The sequence below is a fragment of the Phodopus roborovskii genome, unplaced genomic scaffold, assembly GCF_943737965.1.
Source record: "Phodopus roborovskii unplaced genomic scaffold, PHOROB, whole genome shotgun sequence".
In the NCBI taxonomy this organism is placed as follows: domain Eukaryota; kingdom Metazoa; phylum Chordata; class Mammalia; order Rodentia; family Cricetidae; genus Phodopus; species Phodopus roborovskii.
Window position 1 is genome coordinate 1729775 of NW_026125572.1, and position 19412 is coordinate 1749186.

The following is a 19412-nucleotide window of genomic DNA, read 5'->3' on the forward strand; positions in this document are numbered from 1 at the left end:
ATAGGTTCTCAAAACCAAGCACACACACACACACACACACACACACACACACACAGAGAGAGAGAGAGAGAGAGAGAGAGAGAGAGAGAGAGAGAGAGAGAGAGAGAGCTCTCAGGAGAATTAACATCTTTATTGAGGTTTTCACACAATAGACAAGGCATGACTTTTCTGTCAAATTGAAATTATTTTATGTTTCAATTATGTTTTATATTTTTTAAGATGCATGCAAAGTCCCATATATGCTTTGACAGACTCTTTAACTGTTATATTTTATTGAGTTCATATGATGTTTTATTTTTGTTTCCAGATTTTCAGTACTTTATTTTTATTTTTCTGCTCATTTAAATTATGTTCCTAATTGCTTGTTGAAGCATTTTTATGATGAGCATTATAAAATCCTTCCCCAATAATTTTGACATCTGTGTCATCTTCATGCTGAAATCTGTTGATTGGCTTTTGTCATTCAAGGGGAATTTCTATTTCTGGTTCATGGGACTAGGAGTGATTTTAATTGAAACAAGAACATATGAAAACTCTTGATCTTGTTTTGCTTATGCATTTTAGCAGTTTTGTCTGATGCTACTCAATGTGAAAGCAACATAGTCAGATGGAAAATGAATCCATCATACCCAAGGGTGTCTGTCATAGCACAGGTTGCAAGGATACAACACAATGTTGGCTTGCTGAGATAAATTATGGTCTTACTGGGTTTCATGGATGCCTACATAGACATCTCTGTCTTAGTGGCTTATAATAATGCTACAGTGAAAAAAATGGACTATTATTTACAGGTGGTCAACTCAGTTTTCTAAAACATCATGCCCTGCAGAGTAGCAGGTTGTCTTGAACACAGGCAAGTGAAACAGGACAAAACTTTTCACATTATTCTCTAATGATAACGTATAAGGAAATCTTACTTAATAGGTTTGAAAGAACTGGTCTTCCTTCATTCTGTCATTCTCAATGCCTCCTCAGTGCTGGGTGGGGAAGCTCTAGCTAACACAATGTGTTATCGATGAGTCTCCGTGCTTTACCTTCTTCCAGACCTTTGCTGGAATGCCAGTGTCATTTCCTGCATAGTCTGATAGTATGAGGAACTATTTCTGAAACTTTGCTGCATCTGCATACATCTTTTCTGATTTTCACTTAGACAGAAAACTTTTGTTGGGAGATTTTGTACATGTACTTCCAAGTGTTTTTAGATGTCTGACTTCTTATATACTATATACTAAGCCTAGTATGCAGAAAACCTAACAAAATGTATTCTTTTTTTATTTATTGTTGATTGTAATCATTGACAAAATAAATCAGATTCCCTGAAAAACTTTAATGTTAGAAACAAAAGGTTGTCAAAGACTATTATATAATCTGACATTCCATTATAAGTCTAAACATCCTTTATCTCTTCTCCCATTATTCTCAGAACAGCTCTGAACTAGAAGGAAGAAAATGGACAGCCAGTTGGTTTAACATTTGTTAAAGAGTTTCCTTTATAGGAATGTGAATTGTTACAACTGTTATTTTAATGAACCACTGTCTATGTTTATTAGATGAGTATCTGGAAGAGCCAAACTGAGCCATCTGGACCAATCTTCATTGTCACATTAACTAACTGTTTGGGAACTATTTCTAGAAATTGGGTATGCAACTATTTTTTCCCTCCCTCAGTCTCTATTGAGGAATATTGGTGGTGTGGGTGCAATTATTTGATTGGATCCCAGATAAATGGTGAATGGGTGTTTTATTGGGGAACAACTTACACGGAACAATACAGAACCACTACAGTGTTTCTCTGCCCATCTTATTGTCTTTATTTAACTAGCTATCTACAACATGCTTTTAAGGTCTTGGCCATAATTTATTTTCCCATGTTACACAAACGTAATGATTTATATGCATTTTTATTTAGCTTTGCTTTACCATAGCTCTAGTATTTTACCCATCTCTTGCATTTTTGTACATTTCAGGATAATTTTACTGCAATCAAACATATCACAGATGCACTATGAAAAATCTGAAATTATCAAATGCACACCCAATATCACATTAGTATTTAAATAAGGGATAAGACACTTTGGATGGTGTTTCTAATGAATTCCAAGATTATTACAAGGACTTATGTAATGAGTGGTATGGAAATGCTGAACACTTGGACTTAGCTCTCTGACATTCACATTTATACTCAAAGCATTCATGTTCAAGTGTCCTTTAACAACTGTAGCTGCCATGTGCACTGTGGAAACTCAGAAGAGCTTATTCAAACTGATGATCATCCACTTACAGGTAAATTTCACAAAACATGAATGGTGTACTGTGTGAGTAAACTTAATTATGTACTATTGAAGGCAGTTTATATATTCTCAGGCATCTATTCTCCTCATGCTTATGTAGGAGTAGAAATAAAATGCTTCTCTTTAAGGTATTAATTAATATATCAAGTTCAAGGCCACGAAATGTCCCAGAGGCAGCTGATTGCTTTTTTTAAAGTCTTTTGTCTTTGTTCACTTTGCCCTACAAATAGTAAATTACTCATTGCACACATTTATCATATGCTAGCAGTCTTCCCAGAATAACCTAGTTAAAGGAAGTGGGCAGGAAAGGTAGGTCAAAAGCACTTTATGAAACTAGTAAAATGATACATTCTTTCCTCCAAGTGTTTAAACATCGAACTATGAATGCACAATCACTTGCCTGGTGGTTTTGAACTAGCAAAAATGTTTTAGAATTCTTGATTTAAAGTCAAGTAAAAAATATTTCTGATATATAAATTGTAACAGCTGCACAAATATGTTCTTTGATAGAGGCAAATTTCTTCCCACGCAGTAGTCAGATACTCTATGTGTTCCTTTGTCAAATCTGTAAGAGCTTTGACATTCATTTCTCATAATTAGCTGTCTACAAGTTTATAGAGAAACATTATTATATCAATTACTCAGTGGAAATTCTCTTATTTAATTTGATTGTTAAGGTACAGTATGAATATGTTGATGTTGATGTTTGCATGTGTGGGTAGACAATGTATATGGTGGTTTGAATAAAAATACCCCCCCCATAAGCTCAACTGTGTGACTACTTAGTCATCAGGGGACAAGACAATTTGAATAGGATTAGCAGGTGGGGTCTTGGTGGTAGTGTGGCATTGGAAGTGAGCTATGAGATTTCAAAAACTCAATCCAACCCCACTATCTCTCTCTTCCAGCCTTGGATCTGGATGTAGAACTGTCAGCTGCTTCTTCAGTACCATGTTTACCTGTGTGCTATCATGGTCCTCATCATCATTGTGATGGACTAAACCTGTGAAACTAAGCAAGCAACAACTAAATGGTTTCTTTTATAAGAATTGTTGTGATCATGGTTTCTCAACACAGCAATAGAACACTGACTGACATGGTATGTACATGTGTTCATGTGTATTTGCACACAAGAGGTAGATGTTGGGGTACCTGGTGACACCTCATCATTACCCACTTTGTTTTCGAGTTATGGCCTGTAACTAAATGTGTAACTTACAGATTTAGTGCAACTATCTATGTAATAAGCCAAAGGTGTTTTTGCTCCCATCGCCATCTTTTATGTTATGGAGATGTGCCAAAATCACAGTTTTCCACGTGGACTCTTCGGATCTGACCATAGGATCTCAGGCAGTTTTCTACCTTAATTAAACTTTCTCCCATTTTTTTTTTTTTTTTTTTTTTTTGGTTTCTTTCTTTGTTTCTTTTTGGTTTGCTGGTTTTGGAGACACAGTTGTACTCTATAGTCCAAACTGATCTGAATATGCTAGCTAGAATACTCTGGCATTATGCTTCTGATAATCCATCTGTGACCACTTCAAAGCTGCTGGAATTACTGTAAGGCAAAATCCACAGTGTCTTGCAAAAAATGTTATTCCTGTGTACATTACACATTTACTATTAATTAATGTTTATCTGTCACTGTGTAAAGATTTTTTGCCTTAAGGACTTTTTAGATATGATTTTGATTATTGAATGCTTATAAACCTGAGAGATTGTGAGCACCCTTGTCTTATTTTTGAACTATGAATATTATTCCATTAATAAATTCAGATTAGCTTATAAAATTTACACAGCCAATGCCAGAGTGAAGACTTGAACCCAGTTATGTCTGAACATAAAGCCTGAGATCTGAAAGAAACATAGAGATTTGCATTTTCTTTCAAACAGGTGACTGATATAAAAGCTATGGTCTCAACTAGACAAGCTTTAGCAGATATTTTCTTAAGGTAATTCATGGTCTTTTATAAAGATAGGGCTAAAATAAGATTAATGGAACTTCCCCTGTTCATCTTGGCCTTGAGCCAAGCCATGTTGAGGAAAGGATGTAAATGATTCAGTTTCTTCTTTAGAATTGAAATCCAGAAATAGCTCCATGTCTGACAAAGAGCTAAGAAGTTCAGTGCCTAGCACACAGATACAGTATTGTGATTTCAATAAGCTCTTTGGAAATGGAAAATTATGGAATATGTTATTTAAAAGATGAATGTTTCCAAAAGTATAAAATGTGTCATTTGTTATGCAATGGTCCACCTAATCACTTTACAGAGCCACAATCTTCTAGATGATTTTTCATGATAAAAAGAAGATGGATTTTTTAACAACAACCATTTTTAACAAAATGGTCATCGGAAAAGTATACATTACTTCTGCAACTCATACACAAATGTGTCTAAAGCTGATTAACAAGAAACTCCCACCAGGATCATCACTTTACAGGAAATTTACCTGCTGTGCTTCCTGTAGAAGACTTAACTCAGAACATAAAACCCCTATTTTCAGTTATGTAACTGAGAATCTTCAGAGAAGGAAACAAGGGGAAAAAAATGGTTTGTAGGGATGTTCTGAAACAACCTTTCAGATAAAGCTCTCCTTTGCTAAAAATCTGCTACTACCAGAAAGTGAAAATATAATAAGTGTGTTTAAGGCAACTAGCTGTGATTTGATATCACAGCATTTATAGCTATGGGTCTGATGATTGCAAGGGTTAATTGCCTTGGAAGCAGAAATAAAAAAAATAAAATAATAAAAATAAAAGAGCAGCCTTTGTTAATGCATTGCCTATGTAGCTCTGGTTGTTGTGCAGCTCATGCTCTAGATCATGCTGGCCTTGAAATCAGAGATCTGTCTGCCTCTGCCTCCTGAATCCTGGGATTAAAGGTGTGTGCTATCACAGCCCAGCATTTGTTAATATATTATTAGTTTCTTTTCCTCCAATGGTCCTGAATTGAAAACAAGAATTCAAGGAAAAAAGAAAAGACAAACAATAAACCCCAAATACCTTTTCATCCATGATTTTAGCTGTCCTACTTCTCCACAGAACAGGTAAATATCATTTGAAATATTTAAGGGAGAAGGCAAAAGCACCTCAGCCAAAGTACTATCATTTTGACTTTACTAGTTTTTACCTGTCAGAGGAAATAAAGTTCAAGTTCTCAAGATCTAAGGGAGCTGAGAATTATCCAATGGCTGACTAACTCCTTCTTAAATCATAGAAACAGTTGTTATATTATGCATCTTATCTTTCATTGTTTTATTTTTATTTTTAAGACAATCCTGTATTACATACCAATCTCAGTTCCCTCTCTCTCCTGTTCTTCCACCCCCTACCTTCTCCCTACACTACCCCCTCCACTCCTCAGAGAAGGTGAGACCTCCCATGGTGAATCAACAAAGTCCATCAAATCACTCTAGGTAGGACTAAGGCCCTCCCCACTTGATCTAGCCTAAGCAAGGTGTCTCTCAATAAGGAATGGGTTCCAAAAAACCAGTTCATGCACTAGGGATAAATCAACTTTAGTTTTCTTAAAAAACATCCCCAACTAACTATCTAAGCAATAGTGAAGAGACTATCTTAAAGTCCCTTTCCTGATAAAGAGATTGATGACTACCTTATATGCCATCCTAGAGCCTTCATCTAGTAACAGATGGAATCAGAAGTAGATGCCCACAGCTAAGCACTGAGCTGAACTCCTGGAAGCCAGTTGCAGAGACAGAGTAGTGATGAGCAAAGGGGTGAAGACCAGGCTGGAGAAACTCACAGAAACTGCTGACCTGAACAAGGAGCAGCTCATGGACTCCAGCCTGACAGCTGGGAAACCAGCATAGGAATGACCCAGACTCCCTGAACATGGGTGTTAGTTAGGAGGACTGGGCAGTCTATGGGGCCTCTGGTAATGGATCAATATTTATCACTACTATATGAATGGACTTTGGGAGCCCACTCCATATAGAGGAATAGTCCCTCAGCCTAGACACATGGAGGAGGGCCTTGGCTACTAATTATTTGACAGACTTTGAAGACTCCCCATGGAACTCTGCACCCTGGGGAACAGAAAGGGGATAGGATGGGGGCTGGTGGGGGGTCAGGGGAAGACAGAAGAGTGCAGGAACTGGGATTGATATGTAAAACATCTTGTTTTAAATTTAAATTAAAACATCACAATAGAAAACAACAACAACAAAAACAAACCCCCACCCCCTCCCCCCAAATAAAACATTGTTACTATTCCTAACCACAGAAGGAACAAATGAATCTGATTGGTTGGATGAAAATGCTTCCATCCTATACTGGTTGGGTTGACAAACAGTGGAACATTGTAGGAGCCCCTAATCTCTAAATCCTGGTGGGTGAAAACTGTAACTGTTACTTGGCAACAAGTACTTGTGATTTCTTTGCTTATGAACCCCACTTGTGCCCATGCTTGGGCCTGCCAGGCGGAACAAAGATTCCAAGTCCTTTTCTTGCAGCTCTGATCGATCAGTGACCCTGCTTTCGTGGTGATTTATTCAAGCTTTTGGAATGCCTGATTGCTGTCTCTGTTCTTCTTTATAGTGCATAATGGACTGTGTGTAACATTGTAAGGTACACATGATTCTATGACTAGGGAAATTGTGTAACACTGTAATGTGCACAGGATGTTGTGCTGAGGGGGCCTGTGTGTAACTTTGCAATGTACACAGGATCCTGTGCTTAGGGGATGCCCATGTCATTCCTAATAATAGGAATGGAATTTTTGCTTGTGTAAAGCTTTCAGTTTTGTTCCATAATTTAAAATTTTTAATGTATTTACTTATTTATTTTTGAGACTACTTGCCATGTTACCTAAATTAGGGATGTTCTGTATATATGTTTCTCTTATTGTTGCTGAATAAAACCCTGTTTGGAAGATAGGCAGAGCTAGGGGATGAGGAGATTTAAGGGAAAAGGAGGCACAGAAGCACCAGAAAGAGTTGATGTAAGGACCAGGAGGATAGGACTGCCAGGTTGTTCTCTGGTAAAATAAGGCCATATAGAAATACACTGATTAGTAGTTATGGGTTAATAATTAAGAGGAAACTAGCAAATAAGTCCTAGCCATTGGCCTATAGTTTTGTATTAATGGAGTGTCAGTGGGTTTGTTTGGGGCTGAAGGGCTGTGGGATAAGAAAATACAGCAACATAATTCATCTCTACATCCCATGTACTGGAATTACAGTCATGTGCTACAATGCCCAACTATGTATATAACTTAATTTCTTGATAGGATATGACAGTATCTCATCTCTACTGTGTACAGCAGAGATGGAAAGTTTACAAACTTATGTTTTCAAATACATCTCTAGAATTCAAGATCTAAGTGTAGCTGGCTAAAGTAGCCAGCACACAATGCAGACACTCAACAAATGTTTCTAGACATATATGAAATTCTTATGTCAGTTGTGGCTGAAACATTGTTTTTAGGAACTCAATTTTGTCTGGAATTGTTTGGATCATTTAGAAGAATATTGGCAAATAATTTGTCTTCCTTCAATACATGTTCTCCTACTCATGCAGTATTGCTCTTCTTATAATTTCTCTTTGACAGATATTTGACATTGTGCCTGATGAATTTTTCATACAATGAGTAATAAATGAATTTTATGACTTTCAGTATGCACTCATTCATTTCTCATTTCTCAATTCACCTCTTGCTAATTTTCTCCCTTGTGTTTATATATATATATATATATACATATACATATATATATATATATATATATATATATATATCTTATTATTGTTCTATTCTTCCCTTCTTGAAAAGCCAATCATTGTACAGTCTGGATTTGAAGCAAGATATCAAATCCATGCAGTTAATTTTCCCTCTTTTTTCTAGTCATGATAACTTCAATATGTGCAACCAGAAAGTCATGAGAAAAAATACGTGAAAGAAAGAGAGATTTATGAAAGGGGTGTGATAATGAAATAGATTTTAAGGGTAGATACTAATGAATCCAAATATTGAGTGTGGTAGAGAAATGAACAAACCTACCGGCTATCCACATTAGTTCTGATTATTATTATTTTTTTCTTTGTTTTAGAAATCAGGAATTTAAATATTACCTTTGTCATAAAATGATGTTTATGGTGACCTAGATGTCCATACTCAAAGAGATAGATAATAGCTTCTCTACTTATGCCTTCAGCATTGACTGGTCAAAGGGATGCCATCATTTCTCTAAGTAAAGTCTATATTCTAATTTCTAGAGAGTTTGAACATGACCTCATTTTAGAGGAGGAAAAGAGGGCTGTGGCAAGAGAATTAAGATTTGGATTTTGAATCTCATGAGTAAATTGGGAGTGTGTGGAGAGGAGGAATGGTGGTAGGGCAATAGAGAGTGGAGAAGCGAGAGAGGAGAAATTAGGGATCAGGAAGGTTGGGGTAAGGACAGACAGGGAGAACATGGAAAGTGATACCATGAAAGTGGGAACCATTGTGAGATCAACAGGAAACCTTAAACTATAATTTTCTTAAGAAATGTATACATTACTTTCTTTAGTTTTGTTATAAAACAAAATCAAAATAACATGGAAATAGACTAATAATGCTAATAATGACATTTTCTTACTGCTTGCTTTTGTATTGAAAACTTCCTGATTTTTGGAGGTTTCATTTGCTAATATACACAAAGAGACAGATAGATGAATTTATTTGAGTACATTCAAAGGAAATCAACTAAATATAATGCAAACTGAGGACATATGCATAATATAATATGTAGGTATCCCTGGGTCATCAAATGGGTACCATTTCAAAATCATGAGATTACAGCATAATTTCAATAAAAACTGAAGTCATTTCATACATTTCTACCACCCAGTATATAATAACGCCATCAGTGTTATAAAAATGTAATGATTCATAATGTTTAAACTTTCTTATTCATTAAATATTTTGGAAAAAATACATGTTATCTTATAAATCTGGCATGAGCCTGACAAAATACACAGTATATTTTATTTTTGATGACATAAAGTTGGAGTTATTTCTTGTCCTTTTAATATTTTGTGCACCTTTGCACATATTCAACTTGCTACATCAAGAAGGAATTAGGACTATTGAAGAAGAATCGAGAACCCAGGAGGTTGGTTTTTTTTTTTTTTGTCATTTATAGACAGCAATGGTGTTGAATTGTGAAATGACTATAGGAGAAAATGTGGCTCATTAGAGAATTTGCTTGAATTTGGGAAATGTATCTCATTATTTCTAAATCTTTTCCTTATTATGAGTTCTAGTAGCCAATTAACATTGCTTATAATAAATTGAGTTTTGCTGTCATTTTATTTAAAAAATACTCAATGACTTCAGCAAGGAATTTTGGATGTATTCTCAAAACCAATGGCAGATATAGGAAAAGCAAATCGTCTCACTTATATCTTCTTACCATGAAATCTTGCTAGAATCATATTGTAGAAAATGGAACTGAATTAATGTGTCCAAACTACTATCATGCCACTTAGGTCCAAAGACCTATCTTAGTTCCTCAGGAGGAAAAAAAATTGATTTAGATATTGATATCTGAAGATGCCTAAATAATTCTGAGTTTGCAGAACAAACATTTTCTTTCAAAAGAAGACCTTTGATGTATTATTCAGTATAATTTCTTCATTTTTTTCCTAAATCACTTTTTTCTCCTTTTTAAATTTAAATTAGAAACAATCTTATTTTATGTAACAATCCCAGCTCCCTCTCCCTCCCATCCTCTCATGTCCCACAATGACCCCCATCCTACCCCTCTTCTGCTCCATAGAAAGGGTAAGGCATTCCATGAGGGATAATCAAAGTATATCACATCACGTGGGGCAGGACCTACGCCCTCCGCTGGTGGGAGATGTCATTCTGTAAATATGATTTTCTTATTGGTTAATGAATAAAACACTGTTGCAAATAGCAAAGCAAGATAGGCGGACTAGGAAAGAAGGAGGATACAGGGTGAGGTAGGAGGACATTCAAGATGTATGACTGGGAGAGTAGAATTCTGGCCCCTGTCTCTGGTAAGATAAGACCATGTGGAAATACTTAAGATTAATAGAAATGGGTTAATATTTAAGACAGAGCTAGCCAACAACAAACACTGGTAACTGGCCAACAGCATTATATCAAATACAGCATCTCTGTGTTATTAGGGGCTGGCGTGGCAATCGGACCAGATGAGCAAGAAAAATTACTCAAGAAAAAATGGCTCCGGCAAGGTGGATAATAATAACTTTCACTTAAAACATAACAAAAGCTTAAGAAAGGGTTTTAAAAACAAAAGGATAGAGACAAGCAAGGCTTCTGGGTAAAAGCATTTTTCTTGTTTGGGCTCTATTTTGCTAGAGACAAGCAGAGACTTGCACAGCTCCTTTAAGGAAGGTCTCATGTCTCAGCGTAAGTGGCAAAAAACAAACAAACAAAAAAACACTGCAAGGCTCTTAAAGAACTCTGCTAACAACTTAATGGTGTGTACAAGAGCTGGCAATGGCAGTAACCACATCTCCAAGCCAGCAGCATACTGCTGTATGGCAGCATAGACCAAGGCAGTGAACACAGCTCTCAGTTTTGGCGGTAAAGTTAACCACCACGATCTTTGATAGACTATGGCTAACACAGCTATTGCTTTCATCTGACCAGTGTTGTTCACCAGATAAAAGAATTGTGGCCAGAGAAAGATAAAGATTTACAGTAAAGACAGTTTCAGATTAAGAAAAACCTATAAATGTTCACAGTGTGTTTTAAAATATATGTAGGCTTGAAAGAGAAAAAGAAACAGGATAAAATGGTTTGAAAAAGAATAATAAAAATAGAGTAGCTGGGTATGGTGGCACTGGGGAGGCAGAGGCAAGCAGATCTCTGTGATTGCAAAGTAAACCTGGTATACAGAGTTAATTACAGGACAGGTAAAATTTACACAGAGAAACCCCATCTCAAAAATGTAAAAATAAAAATAAAAGAAATAGAGTAATAAAAAAAAGCCATGTAATGATGGATAGCACAAAAAAGAGTCTGTATACTATATGCTGTTCTGTTGTCTTTGACTGCTGAGGAAATAGCAACAACTATTAAAATAAATGCTGTGAGATTAATCCAATTTATATATTTTAAACATGCTTTGACTCCAAAATTTATGTTCAAGGACAGGTTACTGGGGAAAAGGATTTCTACTTTTGTTTCCACAGAAAATGAAAAGCTGTGGATTCCTTCCAGACTAACTTGATTTGATCAAGCAAGACCCGATGAAGCAAAGTCTCAGATGATCCACCATTTAAAACACCTTGGATAAGGCAGCCTAACAGACTACAGCCAGGATTTCTGTGTTTTCTTATGATCCCCAGGACAGTGCCTCCAGCAGGAAGCAGTTTGGAAAGAATGACCCCCAAATTCCCAAATATTGTTTGTAAATGTCTGTTTTCCTTTCAGTCGATTTGATTATAAATAGTTAGTGACCACAACCAATCTTTCTTTTAAAGGTAAAAAGGAGTTTATGGTATAGAAATGGATACTTTGTTTTGGAATGGGTTTTCATTTATAGATACAAATTTAAAGTCTATTTTGTGATATGTATATTTCTCCTCTTGTTTAAGTATTATGTTTATATAGCTCATTTAAAAATGTAATGTATACTTTAGCAAAGATCATAGATAGTTACCTATAATAGTCAAAACTTATAGTTAAATTAGTTAGGATTTCTAGATATACAGAGATATATTTGTGATAAATAGGCATTCTTCAAAACTTTCAAAGACCTAGAGAATATGGCATTTAAAATGGTTTTGGGTTTTTCTTAACAGTGAGACACAACTGCTCCTGGCAACACCACCATTGTCAGAAAGGAAGAAGGACATTGAAGAAATGTGTTATGGGGTTGCACAGCCTGGTCTTGACTTTCCATAAATACAACTGGAATCTAGAAGTTTGGCTTAGGGCTTAGCTATGGGTGTCTGCTGATTCCATCAGCTACTAGATACAGGCTCTAGGATGGCATAAGGTAGTCATAAATCTCATAATAGGAGAAGAACATTTAAGGTACAATCTCCACTTTTGCTTAGATTCTTTGTTGGGGCCATCCTTATATATCTCAATGTCAGATTTTGCTTTAAACCTATAATGGCTCCTTCTATTAAGGTAACTCTTTTCTTGCTCTCCTCTATTCATCCACTATCTCAATTTTCCTGTTTTCTCGTGTCCTCTTCTCCCATCCTCTTCTCCCCTTTGCTTTCTCCTTACTCCCTTACCCCGATGCTCCCAATTTGCTCAGGAGATCTTGTCCCTTCCCCTTCTCCAGGGCATCATGTATGTCTCTCTTAGGGTCCTCCTTGTTTCCTAGCTTCTCTGTAGGTATGGATAGTAGGTCGGTGATCTTTTACTCTATGTCTAATATCCATATGTGAGTGAGTACATACCTTGTTTGTCTTTCTGTGACTGAGTTACTTCTCTCAGGATGATTTCTTCTAGTTCCCTTCATTTGCCTCTGCATTTCAAGATTCCATTGTCTTTTGATTTTGGTTTTATCTGTTTTCCTTTTTTTATTTCTTTCTTTCTTTCTTTTTTTTTTTTTTTTTTTTTTTTTTTTCTGAATAGTACTCCACTGTGTAAATGTACCACAGTTTCTTTAGCCATTCTCAGTTGAGGGGCATCTAGTTTGCTTCATGGTTCTGAATATTACAAATAATGATTCTATGAATATAGTTGAACATATGCCCTTGTTTTATGAATATGCATCCTTTAGGTATATGCTTAAGAGTAAAATTGCTGGATCTTGAGGTATACTGATTCCCAATTTCCTAATGAAACACTATATTAATTTCCAAAGTGAGTGTACAAGTTTGCACTCCCACCAAAAGTGGTGGAGTATTCCCTTTTCTCTAAATCCTCTCCAACATGAACTTTCCTTGGTGTTTTTGATTTTAGCCATTTTGAAAGCTGCAAGACTGTATCTCAGAGGTGTTTTGATTTTCATTTCCCTGAGGGCTAAGGATGTTGAGCACTTTCTTAAGTGTCTTTCAGTCATTTTAGAGTCCTCTATTGACAATTTTCTGTTTAGTTCTGTGCCCCACATTTTAATTGAATTATTTGGTGGTTTGTAGGCTAGCTTCTTGAGTTTTTTTGTATGTTTGGAAAATCTGCCATCTGTCATAAGTGGGATTGGTAAATACCTTTTTTTTCATTCTGTGGGCTGTTGTTTTTTCTTGTTGACTGTGACCTTTGCCTACAGAAGTTTCTCAGAAGGTCCCATTTAATAATTGTTGAACTCAGTGTCTGTGCTACTGGTGTTATGTTCAGGAAGCTGTCACCTGCACCAGTTCATTCAAGAGTACCACCCACTTTCTCTTCTAAGAGTTTCAGTGTGGCTGGATTTACGTCTTTGATCCATTTGGACTTACGTTTTATGCATGAGAATAGACTATCTGTACATACATATGTAGTCTTCTACATACCAGCTATGCCAGCACCATTTCTTGAAGATGCAGTGGGAAAAGACCTAGTAACATATAAAAGCAGAATTATACCTCACTTCCTAGGGGAGATGATAAAACCCAGACATGCCTGCTACTGACTCTATGGGACCACTGATGCAAGCCAAGAATATATATCCATCAACATTTTCAATCAACATAGAGAGAATAAGATATTCCACAATAATATCAAATTCAAGCAATGTCTTCCTAAAAATCCAAACCTACAGAAGGTAAAGAAAAACTCTGACATAATGAGAATAATGATACATGTGAAAACAGGAAATAATCTCACACCAGCCAAATCTAAAGAAGGCAAACACACAGACACATACCCGCATACCCACACACCCACACACCTACCCACCCACACACTACCACCACCATTGGCACAGAAAATATTTATAATTTAAAAGCAATCAACAATCATTGATCATTGATATCTCTCTCATATCTCTCAATATCAATATTTTATTTCCTAAATTAAAAAAAAACAGACTAACAGAATGGATGAAGAAACAGGATCCATCCATCTTCTGCATCGAATAAAACCAGTGCAACATCAAGGACAGACATTACATCGGGGTAAAGGGGTAGACAAACATCTTCCAAACAAATGGTCCCAAAAAATAACATTGTATTACCATTTTAATATCTGAACAAATAGACCAAGGCAGAAACAATCAAAAGAGATAGGAAAGGACACTACATACTCATCAAAGGAAAAACCCACGAAGATGACATTTCAATTCTTAGCATCTTAGCATAGGACAAAGGGTCCTATGTTTGTAAAAGGAATACTGTTACAGCTTAAATCATATATTGACACGCATATGTGGAGAAGTGGGCTACATTCTCACTCTTATCATTGGACGGACCATCCAAACAAAAACCAAACTGAGCTATACTGGAGCCAACATAAACTGTAAACCAAATGAACTTAATTGGTATTTATATAACCTTTCCACCAAACAAAATAAATATACCTCTACTCTGCATCCCATGGAACATTCTCCAAAGTCAACTACATACATTGACTCAAAGCAAGTCTCAACAGATATAAGAAATCAAAATATTCCCCTGTATCCTATCAGACCATTAGGGATTATAGATGGATATCAACAACAAGAAGAGAAACAACAGATAGCTACAAACACATCAAACCTGAAGAGAGCCCTACTGCATGATAAATGGATCCAGACAAAAGTAAAGAACAAAATTAAAGACTTTGTAGAAATCAATGTAAATTAATAGAAAGCATAATCATACTTAGGACATACAATGAAATCATTGCTAAGACAAGAGTTTATATTACTAAGTGTGTATATAAAAAATAACTGGAGAAATCTCATATGAGCAACTTAACAGCACACCTGAAGTCTCTAGAACAGAAATAGGTAATCATACTTAAGAGGAGTAGAGGTCAGGAAATAATCATACATACCAAGGCCTGAATTCAATAAAACGGAAACCAAGACAACATGACAAAGAATTAGTGATACAAAGACTTGGTTCGTTGAGAAAATTAACAAGATAGATAAACCCCTTACCTAAATTGAATAAAAGCCAGAAAGAAAATACCCAAATTAACAAAATTAAAATAACAAATGAGGGACATAGAAGGGGATATCCAGAGAATTATGAGGACATACTTTTAATACCTATATGCCACAGAATTCAAAATTCTTTTAAAACATAGTTAATGCTCTGGATAGGTGCCAGTTGTCAATAGGGCAAACTCAGTGGACTGTGATACACTTAAATAGTGTTAACTGATTTTTTTTTTTTTGAGTTTATCTTGTATCCTGCTAGTTTGCTGAAGGTGTTTATCAGCTGTAGGAGTTCCCTTGTAGAGTGTTTTGGTCACTTATGTAAACTATGATATCATCTCCAAATAGAGACAGTTTGATTTCTTCTATTCCAATTTGTATCCACTTGATCTTATGTTGTTGTCTTATTGATTTAGCTATAACTACAAGTACAATATTGAAGAGATATGGAGAGAGTTGCCGGCCTTTTCTTGTTCCTGATTTTAGAGGAATCCCCTTAAGCTTCTATCCAGATTGATGTTGGACGTTGGTTTACTGTATATTGCTTTTATTATGTTTATGTATATTCCTGTTATCCCTGATCTCTAAACACCTTTATCATGAAATGATGTTGAATTTTGTCAAAGACTTTTTCAGCATCTTGTGAGATGACCATGAGGTTTATCTTTTTCACTTTGTTTATATGCTGGATCACATTGGTAGATTTTCATATGTTGAAACACCCCTGTAATCTAGGTATGAAGCATACCTGGTCATGGTGGATGATTTCTTTGGTGTGTTCTTGGATTTGATTTGCCAGTACTTTATTGAGCATTATTGTATCAGTGTTGATGAGGGTTAATTAATAAACTTAGAGCAACAATTAATAAATGGGACCTCCTCAAACAGAGAAGATTCTGTAAGGCAAAGAACACAGTTAACAAGACCAAACAGCATCCTGCAGATTGTGAAGAGATCTTCACCAATCCTACATCTGAGAGAGGGATGATCTCAAAATATATAAAGAACTCTAGAAAGTCATCACCAAAACACCAAATAACCCTATTAAAAATGGAGTACAGAACTGAAGAAAGAATTTTCAATAAAGGAAATCAAAAAGGCTGAAAGACACTTAAGAGAGTGCTCAACATCCTTAGTTATCAGGGAAATGCCAATCAAAACAACTCTGAGATACCATCATACCCCTGCCATAATGGGTAAAATTAGAAACACCAATGACAATTTATGCTAGAGAGGATGTGGAGAAAGGGGAACACTCCTCCACTGCTGGTGGGAGTACAAACCTGTACTGTCATTTTAGAGATCAGTATTGCGGTTCCTCAGGAAAATGGGAATCAGTCTACCACAGGACTTGGCAATTCCACTCTTAGGCATGTACCCAAATGATCATATCCATGCAACAAAGACATGTATTCAACTATGTTTATAGCAGCATTATTTGTAACACCCAGAACCTGGAAACAACCTAGATATCCTCAACTGAAGAATGGATAATGCAGATGTGGCACCTTTACACAATGGAATACTACTGTGAGGAAAAATAAAAGCAATAGAATCTTGAAATTCAGAAGCAAATTTATGAAACCATCCTGAGAGAGGAACCCAGTCACAAAAAGAGGAACATGGTATGTACTCACTCATATATGGATTTTAGACATAGAGCAAAGGATCAATAGCCTATATTACACACTTTCAGAGAAAGTAGTATACAATTAGGAACCTAAGAGATTCATACAATGTTCCTCACAGAAGTGGAAAGGAACAAGATCTCCTTAGCATATTGGCAGGGGGGAGTAGTGAATGGAGAGGGAGCTAGGAGAAGGAGAAGAGGAGGAGAGGAAAGTATGTGGGACTAGGAAGAGTCTAAACACTGAGCCAAACTGGAATCCAAAAGCAGAGAGGGAGGACAAGTCTAGGCTACAGAAACCCACAGAGACAGATGAACTGAACAAGGGGGAGCTAATGGACCCCCAGACTAATAGCTTGGAAACCAGCATTAGAATGACTCAGATCCCCTTAACATGGGTATTAGAAGCCCTTGGCAGTCTAAGGGTCCTCTGCCAGTGGAACCAGGGTGTATACCCGGTGTACCAAACAACTTTTTGAGCACATTCCCCATGGAAGGATACTCCCTTAAACTATAAACAGGAGGTAGGGCCTAGTATTTACTGCAATGACATGACAGATTTGTTGACCCCGCTTGGAAGGGATCACCCTCCCTGTGGAGTAGGGCGAGGGATGGGATGGGAGGGTGGTTGTGGGGCATTGGAGGGAGGAAGAGATGGAGGCAGCAGTGGAAGCAGGGAGAGGGAACTGGGATCAATATGTAAAATAAGAAAATAATAATAATAATAAAGAAATGTTTAACCTCATTAGCTATCAGGGCAATGTAAATCAAAACTACTTTGAGATCCCATTTTACACTTACACTTCAGAATGGCTAAGGTCAGTATCATCAGTGACAGTACATTGCTGGTGAAGATTTAGAGCAAGGGGTATGTTGTGAGTAGTTTTTCTGCCAGCCTGGACCCACTGCAGCGCCAGCCCCAAATAATACACAAAGACATTATATTAGATATAAATGCTGTTGGCCAGTTACTTGTTTTTTATTGGCTAGCTCTGTCTTAATTATTAACCCATTTCTATTAATCTAAGTGTTTCCACGTGGTCTCATCTTACTGGAGAGTGGGGCTGGCATCTTCTCTCTCCAGTCTCTACATGCTGACTCTTCCCTCCTACTCCCTCTTTCCTCCTTGTCTTCTAGTCCTGCCTATCTTGCTTTCCTATTGGCCAACAGTGCTTTATTCATTAGCCAGTATGAGAAACATATTTACAGAATGGCATCTCCCATCAGGGGTATACTTCTCCATTGCTGCTAGCAATGTAAACATGAACAGCCACTAAGGAAATCAACATGGCAGTTCCTTTCAAAGTTGGGAACCAATGTGTATCAAAATCTAGTTATATCACTCTTGGGCTTATATCCAAAGATGGATCATTCCCATCACAAGGACACCATGCTTATTGAAGCATTATTCATAACAGCCAGTCAGTAACTGTAAACCATCTAGAAGTACTTCAACAGAATAATGAACAAAGAAATTCTGGTACATTTACATAATGAAATATTACTCAGCTGTTAAAAACAATGACATCATGAAATCTGCAGGAAAAAGAATAACAGTATAAAAAGTTATCCTGAGTCAAGCTCAGATCCAGAAAGAAAAATACAGCATGCAGTTACTTATGAAGGAATGCTAGCTCTTGAGTAAATGGAGCTACAATCCATCTGTAGATCCAGAGAAATTAGGTAAAGAGGGTGTTTTTATGGATGAAAGGATGACCCTGGGAAGGAAAACCAGAATAGATTTTATGGTTGGACTTTGGTTGGGTGGGGATAGGAGTGGAGGATCAGATGAGAAGGCAGATAAAGTGGAGGGAGAAAGTGTCTAAAGAGATGGCAGCGATGGAGGAATTTGGGAGAAATGTGGAAACCTAGTGCATTAGCTACTTCATGGAATCTATAAAGGTGATCCCAATGTGTCCTATTAATGGGGGATGTAGATTCTCACCTAGCAAAAATTGGTAGCCAGTTTTTGCTAGGTGAGAATTCCAGTGGTGGGACTAGATTGCATTCAATTGGATTGTTGGACAAGGGTGTGCCATGGAAATCTCCAAACACCTAGGATGTTGATAAGATAACAGCTTGCTGTCCACAGACAGCAGGGCCCAATTCCTAGGTCAACACTCAGAGAATGCATTGGATATGTAGAAGTCAAGCTGGTTTCTATGTAGAGCACTAATTCACGTTTTATAGTCTCATTAGTTTAGTGTGAAAATATACTATATGTTACCTAAAGAGAAATGTGGACAGCAACCCAGCCACAAAACCTTTCAATCTATCCTGCCTGCATAATATGTTACACCAAAATGGTGAAACACAGCTTGAGGAAATAGTCAAATAATGTCTGATTTGTTGTAATGCCCACTTCATAAAAGGGACACACACCTGACTCTGCTTTGTTACACAAGAACTACAGACCAGAAAACTCAGGATAAAACAAACACTAGTAGTATAAAACAAATCTATAGAATGATTCCTAGTAATTTTAT